The sequence below is a fragment of the Protopterus annectens genome, chromosome 16.part0 (genome assembly GCF_019279795.1).
Source record: "Protopterus annectens isolate FY-2018-M chromosome 16.part0, PAN1.0, whole genome shotgun sequence".
Taxonomy (NCBI): domain Eukaryota; kingdom Metazoa; phylum Chordata; order Ceratodontiformes; family Protopteridae; genus Protopterus; species Protopterus annectens.
This window is the reverse complement of record NC_056750.1, coordinates 573,786,535-573,803,857: the sequence shown is the minus strand read 5'-3', so window position 1 is coordinate 573,803,857 and position 17,323 is coordinate 573,786,535.

The following is a 17,323-nucleotide window of genomic DNA, read 5'->3' as shown; positions in this document are numbered from 1 at the left end:
TATACATAGCATATAGCACTTCTGATGTACTTTAATATCAATAGACAAAGAAATAACTGAAATGATAAATATAAAATATGCAGCTGTTTTAACAGTGTAGCTACATTTAGATAAGTTTCTGTGTAAGAGAAGTTAATAGATTTGTACCTGGATTGTAAAACTTTTCTAAAATGTTAGGTAGTCTAATATCAGGAGGTTATAAACAAAATGTAACAGTTCAGATGTGCTGCACCTTCAACAATCAACAATAAAATAAACTAATATAGTAACTGCAAGAATATGCCTCTAATATTAATGGTGCTGCTAAGTTTAATTAAGTTTATGAGTGTATGCCTAGTTCATAAGATCTGACAGTAACCAGCTTTAAAGTAATAGCTAGTCAGATATCAGAATTTATAACACTTTACATGCACTGTAACATCAACAGTCAATAAATAAAATGATGAAGTAACTACAAAAATAAGTAGCTGGTTTTAACAGTGCAGGTAAGTATAGATAATGTTATTAGTTTAAATCAAGTTAACAAAAATAACCATAAAGTGTGAACTGGTCCTAAGATAATAGTCAGATATCTAAAGGGTACAAACAAAAGCTAACTTTCAGATATGCATTAAAATCATCAATCAATAAATTAAACTGATATAATAAATGCAGGAATGAGTTATTTTTTAACAGGGCAACTAAATCAAAGGTAAGTTTGCCAGTTTAAGCCAAGTTACTAAAAATGTGAATTGAATTATTTCATGAAATTAAAATAGTTCCATTTCCTAGACTCCCATCCTCCTGTAATCAGAAAAACTTGCAAAGACACATAAAGGTCATCTTTGCATTATTGTGAGTGTCTCTTTACATGCCTTTGTGAAACTACTGTATAATAAATCATGATTCAATATAATGGCAATTTATATACTAGTGTAAATAATTTATTAGAAAAACATAGATCAATGCCTAAAGGTGACTTGCTACCAACAGTATAGTAAATGCAAGTTGAAATACAGAGATGCACAGATCTATTATATAGGTATATGAGACAGGTGTAGTAATGTCACACATCAGAGGGTGTTGTTCATTCCTTCTAACTCTGTTAAAACTCAGGGTTGATCCCATGTTGGTTAGATAAGAAGATCAAAATCCAACTCTACCTGCCTCTGGAGTCATACCTGCACAAGATGGAGCAGACAACTGTCACTTCTGAGTAAAAAAGAAATTACATCTGGGAAGAGCTGGAGGTTCACCCATCATTACTGCTGGGGATCCCCTGCTCAGATCAACAATGCAGGCACAGGTATGACATCCTTCAACTGGACAGGTATGTTTCAGAAGTCTGAGAAAAAAGCCAGAGTTCTATAGTGCATACTCTTCTTTTATTTCTTATACAGCAGGGTAATATATGCACACGTATCTATGTGTGTGTGTGTGTGTGTACCTCTCTCTCTCTATATATATATATATATATATATATATATATATGTATATATATATATATATACACACACACACACACATATATATATATATATATATATATATATATATATATATATATATATGTATTCGGTGGTGGTGCTGCGGTAGCGTTGTAGCCTAACAATTAGACATTGTCCTTTTTGATTCTCAGCTAGAGCGTCTTCTATGTGGAGACATGCGTGAATGGGCATTAGAGCTGGCAACTCGGCACGAAAAATCTACTGCCAATCATTAGTGGACCGGAGTTCCGCTGTGGCGACCCCTAACCGGGAAAAGCCGAAAGACACAACAACATATATATATATATATATATATATATATATATATATATATATATATATATATATATATATATATATATATATATATATACACATATATATATATATATATATATATATATATATATATACACACATACATACATATGCATGGATCTACTTCAGTAAATCAAACTTTTAAATATTCAAACCTCATATGGCCGAGACCGTAACATCAAACATTTACAAGTTCGAACACTGAAGTAAAACCAAAAAAAAAAAAAACTAAACGGTTGTAGCAGGGTGGCAAACTACTTAAATATACCCTCCGCTACTTAAATATACCAACACCGAGATCGCACTACATTGCGGAAAAGAAAATTTTCCCATTCCACACTGTACTGGGATCTCCATTTAGTCCATTCGAACTTTTAAAAGTTCAGTCTACTGAAGGGGACCCATATATATAAATACATACACAGACATGCGCATATTTATATGATATATGTGACAGAAACATTACTGTTATGGTGCTGTTTATATATATATATATATATATGTGTGTATGGGTAATTTGGTATGCATATGTACACAATTATGCAAGCAGATGAACAGAAATGCAAGACAAATGCAAATTTTACTGTTGATGGTATGTCAGGGGAATATATGCCAGACTTATATAGAATGTTTATTTAGTGAATTTCTATATCACTGAAATTAAGTATGCAAGAAGTACTTAGTCATACCCAGAATTGAGCTTTTAGGGTAAAAAAAATCATTTAAAAATAAAATCTATGCACAATTGTTTAAGTACTTTTATTTCTAGAAGTTTCCTCTACTAAGAAAATGGTTGACAAGAATCTAGCCACCATTGTACTGAAGGTAAAGAGGGACTGAGTATGACAAGCCATTGTATGACCTGAATAATGTTGATTTATGATTTCCTTATTGCATACTGCCATGCTGAGTGAATTAGTTATTTATGAATATTAAATATGCCATACAATTAATGGCAATATTCATATAAATACTAATAAATATCTGTGTGAACACTTATGGTTAAAGCTCTTAGTTTTAATTAAGTTACCAAACCTTGCAGACATGTATCCTTCCATTTGTCTTGAAATTTACTGCCTCTTGTCTTCATCATTTGTATCAACTCATCAATATTTATTCTACCCCAACCCATCACCAGAGACTGTACTGCCTCTGAATGTATCAACTGTGAAATGTTTTTTTTTCCATGTTAATCACCATTTACTACATAAGGGAAATTAAATATTCTTAGGGAATGACCACAACTCTAAACTCTGCTTCAAATTTTCACTAGTCAAAGAAGACTCATCCCCACTCTGCCAACAGGGGGCAAGGTTAGGATGGTGGCTGTGTCTCTGTGGGTCCCTGGTGTATGGCAGCATGGAAAGTCACTAACACCAGTAGCTTCAGGACCTTGTTGTGGGAGCAATTGAGCTGGCAGTGGAAAGGCACTTGCAACTTATTCAAGACCTCCTTCAGTAGGTTCAAGACTTGCTGACTGGGTCCATTGACCCACCAGAGGCCTCTACCACACACCATCAGGGTCCTCCTATCAGGTCTATATTATGTGATCGAAAGATGTATTCATCAAATACGTCTTCATCAACACATAAACAGTGAACACACTCATTTCTAAATAGCCACTTCAGCAAATTTTTTTCCCAGGGGGAAAAAACACTTGGCAGTCATCAGGGATTTTCCCTTGTCCCCACTGTGTGATCTTGGAGTTGGTATATTTAGTTAGGTGGGTATGGGAAGCAGAGACCCCCACATCAGGGGTGCAAAGCCCCCACTTTGCAGGGTTTGAAAGTTTGTTTTGTTTTTCTTTTGCCAAGCAATTTTTTCCCCTGGGAAAAAATCCACTGATGTTGCCATTTGGAGATTAGTGTATTCGCTGTGTATGTCGATCACATAATATAGACCCCATCCTATCATGGTCCATCAGAGATGGGGTAATTGATGTCCTCCAGACTGGAGTATGATCTGAAATTCTGACCTCTTCACCCTTCCTTTCTTGTGTTTGTCTGCCGTATGTGTGTTATGTCCTCTACCATTGTTAGCCCACTGCAGTGCTCCTGTCTGTCTTCTACGTTGTATGATCTAGTTAAATCTTCCCTAAGCTTCTCTCTTGCAACCTGTTTCCTTTGTCCTTCCCCAACTTTCTACTTATATAAAAGAATTGAAAAAATAGGGACTATTGCTCACAGAAGCATAGTTTATCTCCTCCCCCACTTCCTGTAGAATAACCATATTCATGCCTTCATTCTGTCTTCTCTCCCCCTCATTTCCAGCTTTTCTATCTTCTCCTTTTTCAATCTTATAAAAGACCAATCAATGTGTCCACATAAGGATACCCTTACATTTCATAAATAAAATGTTATAGCTGTTTATGTCATAGTGCTGCTGTCTGTCTTGTCTGACTTTTGTATAAATGTCTTAACTCTGTCTAAGCCCTTGTCTCTATGCTCTCTTCCCTTACTTCTTTTCCAACATCCCTCTTGGAAAAATGGGTGGCTAACCCCTTAAAACCACAATTCCAATTTGTTCTCACCTTTTACAATACAATCTTCTTCATGTCTTCATTCTGTGTGTCCTCTCTGTACATTTCCAGCATTCCTGTCTTCCCCTTTCCCAAACATAAAAAAAGATCAAACAGGGTGCCCACATAAGGACACCCTTATATTAAGTAATTAAAATCTTATAGCTTTATGAGTTTGCTGTAGTCAAAAGAAATTATGACTTCACATGCATACAGCTGCCACCACATACAGCTACAATATATTGTATCCAATTTACTCCTATAAAGATGGACAAACACTTTGTAGGCTTTTCCATACAGGACTCAGATTTTTTTATTCTCAAAGCAGTTCATTCACACTTAACTGATTTGTGTATAGGCATAGTGGTGGTCTTCACAGATTATTATTGTCCATATATAAATTGCAGGACAATGGCTATCACCTTTAGATAATAAAATGCTCTAGATATTAAATAACTATATGCACGTTATATTATTAAACCAACAGGCTATAATTATACAAACAGCATCATAAAGGTATTTAAAATCATCATAAATTGGAATCCAGTATTGCTGAAAATTATATTTTTCAGTTTTCTGTATTTCTTTTATGCTTACATTTATAGATTGATCAAATTTAAATTAAAATATCTAGCCTAAAATGTGAAGATTTTTATATATTGTTTAGTTCTTTTTTATTGAGGTCATAACTGGATCCTCATGACTCTGCCCAGTGGTTCAAAACATAAAGCAATTCATAACATTAGAAATTTAGGAAATGACATAATAATATGATACTACATATGTCATCAGTAGAATATAATAATTTTGTTTTATTTAAAATGATATACTCCATGTCATCTGTTTCAGTACTGTATAAAATAGTTTGTTTTACCAGAAAAAAAACATTGAAACTTACAGGAAGAATATTCAACAAGCAAGCTTATTTAAAACCAAAAAAATCACACAGATGTGGTAAAATAACACACAATAAAACCCAAACCACAATTGCTACAGGAGAAGAAAATAATAAACTGCACTTTTAGCAGCAAACAATTTTATGTTTTCGTCAACAGACTTCTTCAGAATAAAATCAACTCACACACAACTTTCTGAAATACACTTATTACAAATTAATTCAATTAACTCAATAATTACACAATTACATTGGTCACATAATTTAATTAAACAATTAACTCTTACCTAAATTCTCAACTAGAAAACTCCCAAATTAAAATAAAAATCTATTTAAAAAATCTATTAAAGTATATTAAAGTGCATTCAATGCCCTACCTTTACTCTTATTTTTCTTTTAGGAAACACTTTACCTTGATATTTTCATTTAGACCTGGGGCTTGATATGCTCTTAATGTAATCTGTCACTTTTGTTTCAACTGTTTTCGGTTTGTTTTTATAGTTCCCGTCCCTTAAATCATGTGGAAGACATTCAATAACTGAAAAAAAAAATTCATATGTTGCACTTTGACTACTTGATTTTTTTTTCACATAGTCAAAAATATTTTAATTATTTGAAAAAGGATTAAGTCCCTTTAAGCCAAAAAGGAAGATACTCCATCATAACCAATAAAGACAGCAATCATAATACACTGGAAATGGATGACCTCAGTTTTTTTAACCTAGGAGAAGTTGCAACCATGGAAGAGACATCAGACCTTGTGAACAATGAGGAAGTTATTGAATTACCTTATAACCTGAATGAAAATGGAGAACAACCAGGTCAAACTGAAGATGAGAGGACACTAAAATGTGAGCAACTTCTTTTATGTTATAAACTAACATGGTACAAAATAAAGATTGTTAATCTTTCATACTTTAACAACAGAGCATCTTAAAGTGTTGCAATTAGGTATTAATTTTATACCAAACCATAGAGCAGATATAGTTGAAAGTATTCTAAAATTAAAACTTTTTACAAGAAAGTTAAATCTAAATTACTGTATATACTGAAAGACATTATTACATCCAAAGATTTTAGAAAACCTTTTGTGTTTAACCCCAGTTTAAATTATACCATAAAATTGTTTGCATAATTATGTGAGAAAGAAATAAGGAATTTTTTAAACAACAGGAACAGGCCTAAGTAACTTGACACAGGAAGAATTAAAGATAGTACATAAATTAAAATCAATGAAGAACTTACGGTTTATGAGAACCAATAAAGGTGGGATGAGGTGTTGGTAATGAATGAAATTAATTATAAGAATACTATGTATAGCATGTTGAACAATCAGGATGAATATTTGGAGGTTAATATTGTAGAATTACATAAAATATATAGATTTATTAAAAATTTTTTATATGAGCTATTAATGAACGGTTACATTAATTATGGTTTATATGATTTTATAAACATTAAAACTCCTAAGCTAGGTGTCCTTTTTGGGAAACCTAGGTTACACAAATATGCAAAAAATCCTCCATTTCATTTTATTTTATCTGCCCTGAATAGTGTTTTCGATAGTATTGTTTTATTTTCAGCTAGCCTGTTTAATCCTTTAGTTCACGAGCCCCAGTCTTCTTTAACAGATTTATGGGACCTTCTTCTAAAAGTAAAAGAGTTTAATGACCATTGTAATTAAAGACATGAAAATATCAATTTTTAATTGTTAATATGAATTCTTTATTTACTAGTATTCCCCATGATAAAGGTATTGAAGCACTGAGAATGTTTTTAACTAAAAATTCTAGGTTCTCACAAGATACAATATTTTGTGCTGTTCTTTAATGGAGATTATTCTGGAAAACAATTATTTCTTGTTTGACAAGATTTAAGCAGACTGAGGGGGTAGTAATGGGGTTTTGTGTTGCCCCATCATTTGCTAACCTAGTGTTGGGGTGGTAGGAGCAGGAAGTATTGCCCGAGTGTTTGTTTTATAACAACATAATTTTATATAAAATATTTGTGGATGATCTCCTTTTTAGCATTAGATTTAAGAGATAAAGAAAGTAACAGATTTGTGAATGAGCTTAATCAAATTTCTGATTTTTTTAAGTTTAGGATTAATGGGTTTGGTTGTAATATCCACTTTTTGGATGTTTATTTGGAATGGAATTTGACAGCAAGATTGTTTGAAAGCAAAATATATAGAAAGGAGATTTTCCAATAATTCTTTACATTTTACAAGTTGAAATCTAGAATTTATAAAGAAAAACATTCCAATGGAACAATTTATTTGTGCATCAAGGATGACTACTAAAGAGCAAGATTTTTTAAGAGAAACAGTTACAATTATTGAAATATTCAAGGAAAGGGGCTATAATTACAATTTTCTGTATAAGGTAGCTTTGCTGGCTGTACCTCACATATTGGTTGGCAGTGGTGGGATATCCACATCCCATATTGTTTGGCAGCATTGGGATCACCATATCACATACTGGTAAACAGTGGTGAAGATACTGAACTCCTGTAGCCTGTAAACAGTGGTCTCTATAAAAGGTGTTTGTATTCTCAAGCAGGCACAAGGTAGACATTCAGAGTTGCATATCACAATAGTTTTATTTATTTTTTGTTAGCTTATTTAGTCAGTGAGAGCAAGCAAGGATGTCAATGGAGGATTATGGCAAGCTGACAAGGAGCCAGTTGTCTGAGATATGCCAAGCCAGGGCATCACTGCACAATTTCACTAAAGGGGAAATTATTGCAGCCTTAATCACAGCTGCATCACAGACCACCAACCAGGAAGGCAGCAAGACTGGCCTTGGGGATCTACAGTTCTCATAAAAAAGACAGTTTAGAGGACTTAAAAAAATCTGGAGTTAAAGAGACTTGAACTGGAGGACAAACATTTGGAAATTTAATCAGCAGAGAGAGTGTGGCATTTGGAGGCTGAAGAAAAGGAGAAACAGATGTAAATAGAATCAACAGAGTAAATATGGAATTTGGAGAGTGAAGAAAAAGAGAGACTGAGATGTCTGGAAGCCAAAGAAAATGAGAGGCAGAGGCAACATGAAAAGGAAATACTGACCCTTCACCAGGGTCATGGACATAATGGAGAAGAGAGTAACCAAACCCCAGAAGCAATAAAGGCCAATAAATTTCTTCCACAATTTACAGAGGGGTATAATTTTGATAGTTTTATTCATTTGTTTGAAAGGGTATGTAAACAGTATAATGTTAACCAAGGGCTCAGGTTACGGTCCGTCACCCGCTTACTCCATGATAACTCTGTAACTACTGTTTCTAAATTGTCTGATACTGATTGTTTAAATTATAATACAATTAAAAATGTTTATTGAAATGCTTTAAGTTAACACCTGAAGCTTACAGAAAAAAGTTTCATGAGCATAGACACAAGGCAGAAGAAAGTGTGTGATTATATATCTGAGTTAAGCAATTATTTTCATAGGTGGGTGAGTGGGTGTCAGGTCATCACTTTTGCAGGGCTGGCAGATCTTTTGGTAAGGGAACAAGCCCTTAGAATTTTGCCTGAGGACATGAGAATCTGGTTGGCAGATAGGGAATGCAACACTGCAGATGAGCTGGGAAAAAAGGGGATCTCTACTTAGTAAGCAGGGCATCACTGCACAGGAAAGGGATACACAGTGCTGCACATGGATATACGGGAACCAATGGTGGGCAGCTTAAGCCACACCAACAAAGTCTACTAGTAACAGGGGAAACCACTAGTTCAGGTACATTGCCAGGATCAGGGGTTAAATGTTTTAAATGTAACCAGTGAGGCAAGGTATTATATAGATGTGCATGGTGGCAAGGTGGGGAACAAAAGGTAGGGGAGTCACCAAGTGGGAATAATATAATGCCTATGGTAAGTTGTCTGCAGACAACAAGGGTACTGAACTACCACAAGAGGTTATATCCTATCTTAGTAGATGGGAAACAGGCCACTGCTAAGAGAGACACACCCTCTGACCTAACCACTGTAAAGTCTGTATTGGTAAAAGAGGAACACTACTTGCCTGGGCAGTCTACTCCAGTCAGAGCTTTAAGAGAGACTCCATTCCAAATACCTTTGTATAGGGGCACCTTGACTGTGAGGGTGGAAAAGGAAGCAAGCACATAGGTGTATTTCAGGATATTCCTGCAGATGTCCTGATAGGGAATGATTTTGATAATGTAGTACTTTGTATGCATGCAGTTACATGCAGTCAGGCTTGGAGACAGGCATGTGGGTCTGGTAGCCTGGGGGGGACCCAGACAGACTGCACACTTGAAGCCAGGACTAATGAGGTGGCTACATCAAGGAGGGAGCTACCTTGTAGAAGTGAGACTGAAGGTGAGCTACAGCTGCTGGTGGGTACTGATGTTCCCTTGGACAGAGTGACTGCAATGGCAGAGGTGAGTAGTAGTAGTAGTATCCAGGCTGACAGTGAGGGACTGCTGTCAGATGATACCAAACTTCCTGTGGAAGGGGAGCTGTGAAAGGTTACAAAGTGAAAGTTGAGACAGGTTCAGCTCTCAGACCCTACATTACAAGGCTTGAGCAAAGTAGCTAGGGAGATGCCTGATTCTCAAGTTAAAGGGGATTCTGTATATTGGAACAAGGGGTTACTGTATATAGAATTAATCCCTGAGAGAGGGTTAGAGGGGAGAGAATAAAGCAGTTGACAGTGCTCAAAGACTACCATCTGGCACTTCTAGTCATAGCCCATGACATTCCCTTTTCAGGTCATATGGCCATAAAGCATATCAAGAGATGTATTATGCAGAACTTGTCTTGGTCTGGGATTGCAAGGGATGTAACAGGGCAGGACTCGTGAGCAGTGCAAAAAGTAGGCAAGGCAGAAAACAAGGTCAACGCTCCTTTGGTGCCTTTGCCTGTGATTGAGGAGCCATTTCAGAGGGTAGCTATGGATATTGTGGGGCTGCTGAGTACCCCAAGTTCCACAGGGAAGAAGTATATCCTAGTGGTAATAGATTATGCTACCAGATACCCTGAGGTGGTGGCTTTGTCCTCCAGCAAGGCAGAGAAGGTGGCAGATGCTCTGCTAGAGACTTTCAGCAGGGTAAGTTTCCCAAGAGAAATACTAACTGACAGAGGTGCCAATTTCATGTCAGACCTGCTGGATTGTCTGTGGAAGCACTGTGGGGTGAAGCACCTAAAGACCACCCCCTACCATCCCCAGACTAATGGTCTTGTGGATATATTAAACTCTACACTAACAACCATGTTATGGGCATTTGAAGACCAGTTTAAGAGAGAGTGGGACAAATATTTGCCCCATCCACTGTTTGCATGCAGAGAGGTACCCCAGGAATCTACAGGTTTTTCACTCTTTGAGTTGCTGTATGGGTATTGGGTGAGGGGACCTCTAGATTTGATTTGCGATGAGTGGGAGGATGTGTGTGAATCCCACAAGGAGTCTGTTATGGCATATGTCCTAAACCTTTAGGGCAAGGCTCAGAGAACTCATGGGTTTGGCCCAGGTGAACCTGATAGAAGCCCAGCAGCAGAAAAAGTTCTGGCATGACAGGAATGCTTGAGCCAGACAGTATGCTGTGGGGGAAGTTGGCTATGGTTCTCATTCCTGTCAGACACAATAAGCTGCAGGCAGCTTTGGAATGGACCCTTCAAAGTGGTAAGGAAGGCCAGTGATGTTAACTACATGGTAGAACTGCTAGGCAGGGGCACAACTGCACCATGTTAACACAATGAAACCTTACCATGCAAGAGAGGTCCTTATGTTGAGTATTTGCACTGGATGGCAGGAGAAGTCTTAGGAGAATCTGGTGACTGATCTCCTCAGTGAGGCTCAGACTGACACCTCAGTGAAAGGGGTAGCAATGCCACAGCAGCTCTCCCCTACCCAAGTTCAGGAAATCCAAGCTGTGTTACAGGAGTTTGTGGGCATGTTCATTGGGAAACCAGGGGACACTCACCTGTTGCAGCACCATGTGGATATGGGACCCCAAAGGCCTACTGAGCAGGCCACTTATAGGGTGCCTGAGAGAGTTAAACAGTCTCTTAGGGTGGAGATACAGGAAACATTGGAACTAGGGGTAATATAGGAGTCCAGCAATTCCTGGGCCTCCCCAGTGGTGCTGGTACCAAAGAAGGATGGCAGTACTAAGCTCTGTGTGGACTATAGGAAGCTAAATATTCACACAGAGTCAGATGCTTAACCCATGCATAGGACAGATGAAGTCCTAGAGCAGCTGTGTGGGACTAAGTATCTGACCACTATTGATCTTATCAAGGGCTACTGGCAGGTGCCCTTGACCACCAATGCTAGAGAGTGGTCAGCCTTTGTGACTCCTTTCGGCATGTATGAGTTCAGAAATATGTCCGTTAGTATGAAAAATGCCCCAGCAACTTTCCTGAGGCTGGTAGATCATATCTTAGAAAAAGTGGGAGATTATGCCCTTGCTTACCTGCATGATATTGCCATCTACAGCCATTTCTGGCAAGAGCACCTTCGGCATGTCAGAGAGGTGCAGGCAGACTACAGAAGGCAGGGTTGACCATTAAGTCCAGTAAATGTCAGGTGGGTATGGCAGAGGTCTCCTACCTGGGACACAGAGTGGGGAGTGGTAAGATCAGTCCAGAATCTGCCAACGTTGAAGCCATTCAGGCATGGCCTGCCCCTGTTAGCAAAAAGCAGGTGAAGGCATTCTTAGGGGCAGCAGTGTACTATAGAAAGTTTGTCCCCAACTACAGAACCATAGCTACTCCCTTCAGAGACCTGACAAGGAAAAACAGGCCAGATAAGGCAGTGTGGACCCCAGCATGTGAGCAGGCATTTCAGAAGCTTAAAGGAGCTTTGGGAGGACCCCTTGTGTTAGCCAGTCCAGATTACAGCAAATAATTTGTTGTGCAGGTGGATGCTTCAAACCATGGGGTGGGGGCTGTACTGTAGAAGAAGGGCATCCAGTGGTATCTCTCAGCTGTAGGTTCCAACTCAGGGAGGAATGCTATGCAGCTACAGAAAAAGAATGTCTAGCTATAGTATGGGCACTGCAGAAACTTCAGTCTTATTTGTATAGAAGGAAATGCACAGTAGTTACAGACCACAATCCCTTAACATGGCTACACTGAGACAGCCAGCAAAATGCCAAACTACTACGGTAGAACCTAGGGTGGCAGGCATATGATATGACAGTGCAGTGCCACAGTGGAGTTAGCAATGCCAATGCAGATGGGCTCTCAAGACAGGGTATAGGGTAGTGTATTGCCAGGTTAGCTCATTCCTCTCAAGGAACATTTCTCAAGGGGCACTTGAAAAACTAGCTTGAGTCTTTGAGATGGGGGCAAGGTGTGACAAAAGGAGGTACTGCCAGCACAGCTAGTTGGAATTTTCTAAATAATTATATGTCATTTGTGAATATCAAACTGATTTATACAAGATGCTTGTGTTACAAATGTATTAGAACTGTACATCCTGTGTATATCAATCTGATTTGTACAGACGTTTGTGTTGAAAAGATATTAGTAAACTGCTTGTGTTTGAAATGTATCCACAGTGTGTTCTATTGGGGAGAACAGAAATGTACATGCACTATTGTAACTGTTTAAATGTATATGTTTTAACAGAGGAAACTGGAAATCAGGAGATTAACCTCAGTCCACCAAACTTTAAAATATATTTGAAATTAAATCACTTTATAGGCCAGGCCATAAAGATGCTATCTTACATGTTTCAATGCAGCCAGAGACACTAATTACTACTCTGGAAGTGTGGAGGTATGCTATTGTTTTATGGCTTCCAGCACCTGCCACAGGTCTGAGCAAAAGCCCTTGCGTGCGTATTTTTACAAGTAGGTGCTAAGTCCTGCTAGCTTCCAGCAATAGGAGTTTGCATGGAAACTAGAAGTCAGATGACCAGAAGTGATATCCTTCTGCAAGCTATCCCAGAGATAATGTTTTACATATTAATTTGAGAAGTCTCTTAGTGAGACTGAGCATTCTGTATTCTGTCTTGGGTCCAACAGCAAGAAGGACCATTCACCACATTGTCTGCCTTTCTCTATTAAGTAAGTAGGGACTAATAAATATCTTAGATTCAATCAGGAACACAGTGAAGCTTAGTTCAGATATTGTTTTTCTTTATTTGTCTGACCTTGTCTTTCAATGTTATTTTAAATACTTCCTGTGTTTTGAACTCTGATGTCACTGTGAATATATACTTAGTATTTTCTTGTTATTTTATTATTTATTATTAAATATATTTAAACCTTTCATTGTGGTTGATCTTTGTAGAGATATTTAACTTTTGAGAGTATATGCATATTTATTTGGTGACACTGTGTGGGCCACTCCTAATAGCATTGCTCTTGGTCAAACTACCATTTGTATTAATATTAATTTCACTCAGTATATTTGATACCCTTGGAAGATCCTTAAAGTAGCTGGCAGGAATGCCTGGTGACAGTCATAACTACCTTATAGTCCGGGCAGAAGGGTACATAGCTAGTAAACCTGTGCCAACCTTTCCCAGCTGTGTGTGTGTGTGTGTGTGTGTGTGTGTGTGTGTGTGTGTGTGTGTGTGTGAGAATCAAACCTCCAAGAGTGCATGTGTCAGCTACTTGCGCAGGGGCACAAAGCCCTGGTTGGGCAGAGAGGGTGCTGGAGGGCTTGGCTTGGACACTCAGCTGAGATCTCAACTCTGTAGCTGTGCCAGCAGGGAGTCTTACTGGGGATCTGGAGAAAGAGGGAGAAACCAGCCTCATACTGACTGTGTTACCATGTGCGCTTAAGAGAAAATGTACTTGATGAAGAGAGTTGCATCTGGAGATAATGTGTGTGAACTTGGGCATCCTGAGGCAATGTAGCAACTGTCTCATGTACACTGATAACCCTCTTCTCTTACCTCCCAAAACTCAGATTTGCGAGAGATGCACTTATATATCCAAATTGGAAGACACGCACTCTCCAGCCAAGAATGGAATAGCTGGTCAAGAGGAAATGGTCAACACTTGCACCACACCACATGGAACACACAGCCCTCCAGAACACACACCAGCACTGCCTTCACATAAAAAAACAGACCACATACCCACCTTTGAGTATAATTTCAATAAAAATCTACCCAAACAGCAGAGACCTCCAAGGAACACAACACTAATCACAAGACACATAACTCTCCCAAACAGTGTGCCACTCAACCAAAGCCCCTAAGGCAAAACAGCATGCCCAACACACCAGTCATAGGTGACTTGGTAGTGAGGCACACTGATGTCCCACTCAATAGGTTGAATAAGGAGAAAGTAACAGCCAGCTGCCTGTCATGTGCCAGGATCTGCCACATAATGTACACACTCAGGTCCCTCAACAACAGGTACAAATGTGACTCTGTCATTGTACATGAAGGTATGAATGACCTGAGATGTACCTCCCTGGACTACATGAAAAGAGACATGGAGGAGCTGTTAGATTATGTAGCTCAAGCGGGTATGACCCTAGCCCTGAGCAGCATCCTACCATCACCCAGAATGATGCCACAGTACAAGCAAAAAATGATTGATTTCAACAACTGGCTAGGTTTCTGGTATCATTCTAAGGGGATCCAGTATCTGTCTGCCTGGGGATAATATGATTGACAGACTTCGATGCTTTGCCAGAGATGGCCTGCATCTGTCACCCCTGGGTTTCCAGATACTGGCCAAGGCTCTTGCCACCCCATAGTGCCTTTTTAGGTAGTATTCCAAAGAACAAATTACCACCATACAGCTACAAACAAATGTAATATGAGGGTCATGCTGCTCAATACTAGAAGTCTAAATCTCAAAATGCACCAACTTGAAGCACTCCTTAAAATAGAGAACATTGACATTGACATTTGTGCTGTAACAGAGACCTTGTTCAAGGTAGCAGAAAGCACCCCTGCACTACCAGGATATAACTCATTCCACACCTTTCCACTCCAGAACTTGGACCAGAGCTCCAAAGGTGTCGGTGTTCCCATATTCATAAAGGATGCGCACACCTCCAGACTGGTAGCCCAACATAATGCATCAGAGATACTTTAGGTGCAGCTAACATTGGGTAAGCCAGCAATTCAGGTTGTAGCCTGCTATAGGTCCCCAACCATGCCCAAAGACTCACACTCCATGTTCCTAAGCACACAAGGGAATACTAGGGTCCAACCTAACACTCTCATACTGGGCGACTTCAACTACCCCTGCATTAACTGGGAAAACTACTCATGTACCAATACACTTGCCCAAAGTTTCCTGGAATTCATTAATTGCAATGCCCTGGACCAGCTTGTTCTTACCCCCTCTAGAGGTAGCAATATCCTTGAACTCGTCATTAGTAACATGGGCAACTGTTGCTCTACACCAATAGTCAACTTCTCCCTGGTTAGATCCAACCACAAACTAATCACCTTGGATGTCCATATCCCACCCCCCTCCCTGCAAAGGAAAGCACCATGAAAAACTTCTCCAAAGTTAACTTTGGGCTCCTAAGAAACAGAGGTGGAAAACGTCATGGCACCCATGCAAATGCAGAATAGTTGCATGACCACCAAATCATACACCAATGCACTGTAAGAACATGTTCACAAATACATGGATCTTGCCATACCCAATAGAACCAAGACACTCTCCTCCAAAAAAAGGAAGCCAATCTGGTGGTCCCCCTGCCATAAACAAACTCTACAACAGAAAGATGAAACTGATGCACAATAAGGTGAAGTCCTAAGACTGGAAAAACTCCCTTATCAGCCTCAACAAAAAGTAGAGATCCCTCATCAAATACTCTAAAGCTAACTATGAAAACAAAATTGCAGCAGATAGTAAAGACAACCACAAGGCCTTCTATAGTTATGTAAAGAATCTCCATGGCAATACCCATATTTGCTCTGAGCTACTACACAATGGTACCTCATATACCGAGCCAACAGATATTGCCAATATACTGGCTGACAGATTCAGTGCCAACTTAACTTCTCTCCCCCAAAGGACCCATCATAATACCAGTAGATTGCCAGGCATGCAGTATTACTGCTACACAGGTTAAAACAGCACTGTCCAAGGACAAGAATACAGCTTCTATAGGATCTGAACTAGAGAGTGAACTGGCACCTCACCTATGTGGCCTGTTCAATCACAGCCTCAGCTCAGGCTTTGTCCCTACTGAATGGCGCACTGCTACAGTCATCCATCTCCACAAAGGGGGAGCAACTGCAGACCCTGGGAACTATCGCCCCATTAGCCTGATGAGTCTGATATGCAAAGCTATGGAATGCATCATCATGGACCTAATAAACAAGGATATAGGGAATCTCCAAACTCTGGATCCCACACAGTTTGATTTCGTGAAGGGTAGGTTATGCTTGCTCAACTTGGTCAGCTTCTATGAATCAGTCACCAGAGCTGTGGATGAAGGCAAGGTGGTTCATACAGCCTACCTTGATTAGGCCAAGGCCTTTGATACTATTCCCCACTCAGGAATCATAGAAAAACTCACTAAGCTAGGCATCAACCCTTATATCACTAGGTTGGCTGCAAACTGGCTCACAGATAGAACCCACAGTGTGAAAGTAGCTGAATCCCAGTCAGACTGCCAACCAGTCATGAGTGGAGTCCCATAGGGTTCAGTCCTGGGTCTTCTCCTGTTTGATATCTACTTTTCTGAAGTCCAGGCCAACATGAAGGGACTCTGGCTGACAAAGTTTGCAGACGATTGCAAGTTGGGAGCTATTATTAACTCCCCAAGTGATGTTGACATCCTACAGAAAGGCCTCACCAAGACCAACAACTGGTGTCAGAAACATGAGCACAAACTTGGGCAGAAAAAACACCAAGGCTAACGTAAAGTCCCAAAATAGTAAGCAAATTTCTTGGCGAACTAATCCACATAAACACATCCAATATCCATTTAAAAAGGGACTTTAATGAATCCAGTTAAAAAGAATAAGAAAATAAAAGTCCCTGGATGCTCACATACGATAAGCGCTTTCGATTTAATCTTCTTCAAATCGTAGGGAATGTATGGACAGTCTTACTTTTATACAAGATCTTTAACATTCAATTGGCCAATACCAACTTAAATAATGCAATTAGCCAATATCTGCTCTTCCTTCCGCATCTCTTTGGACTTATAATACCAATCAAAAGCTT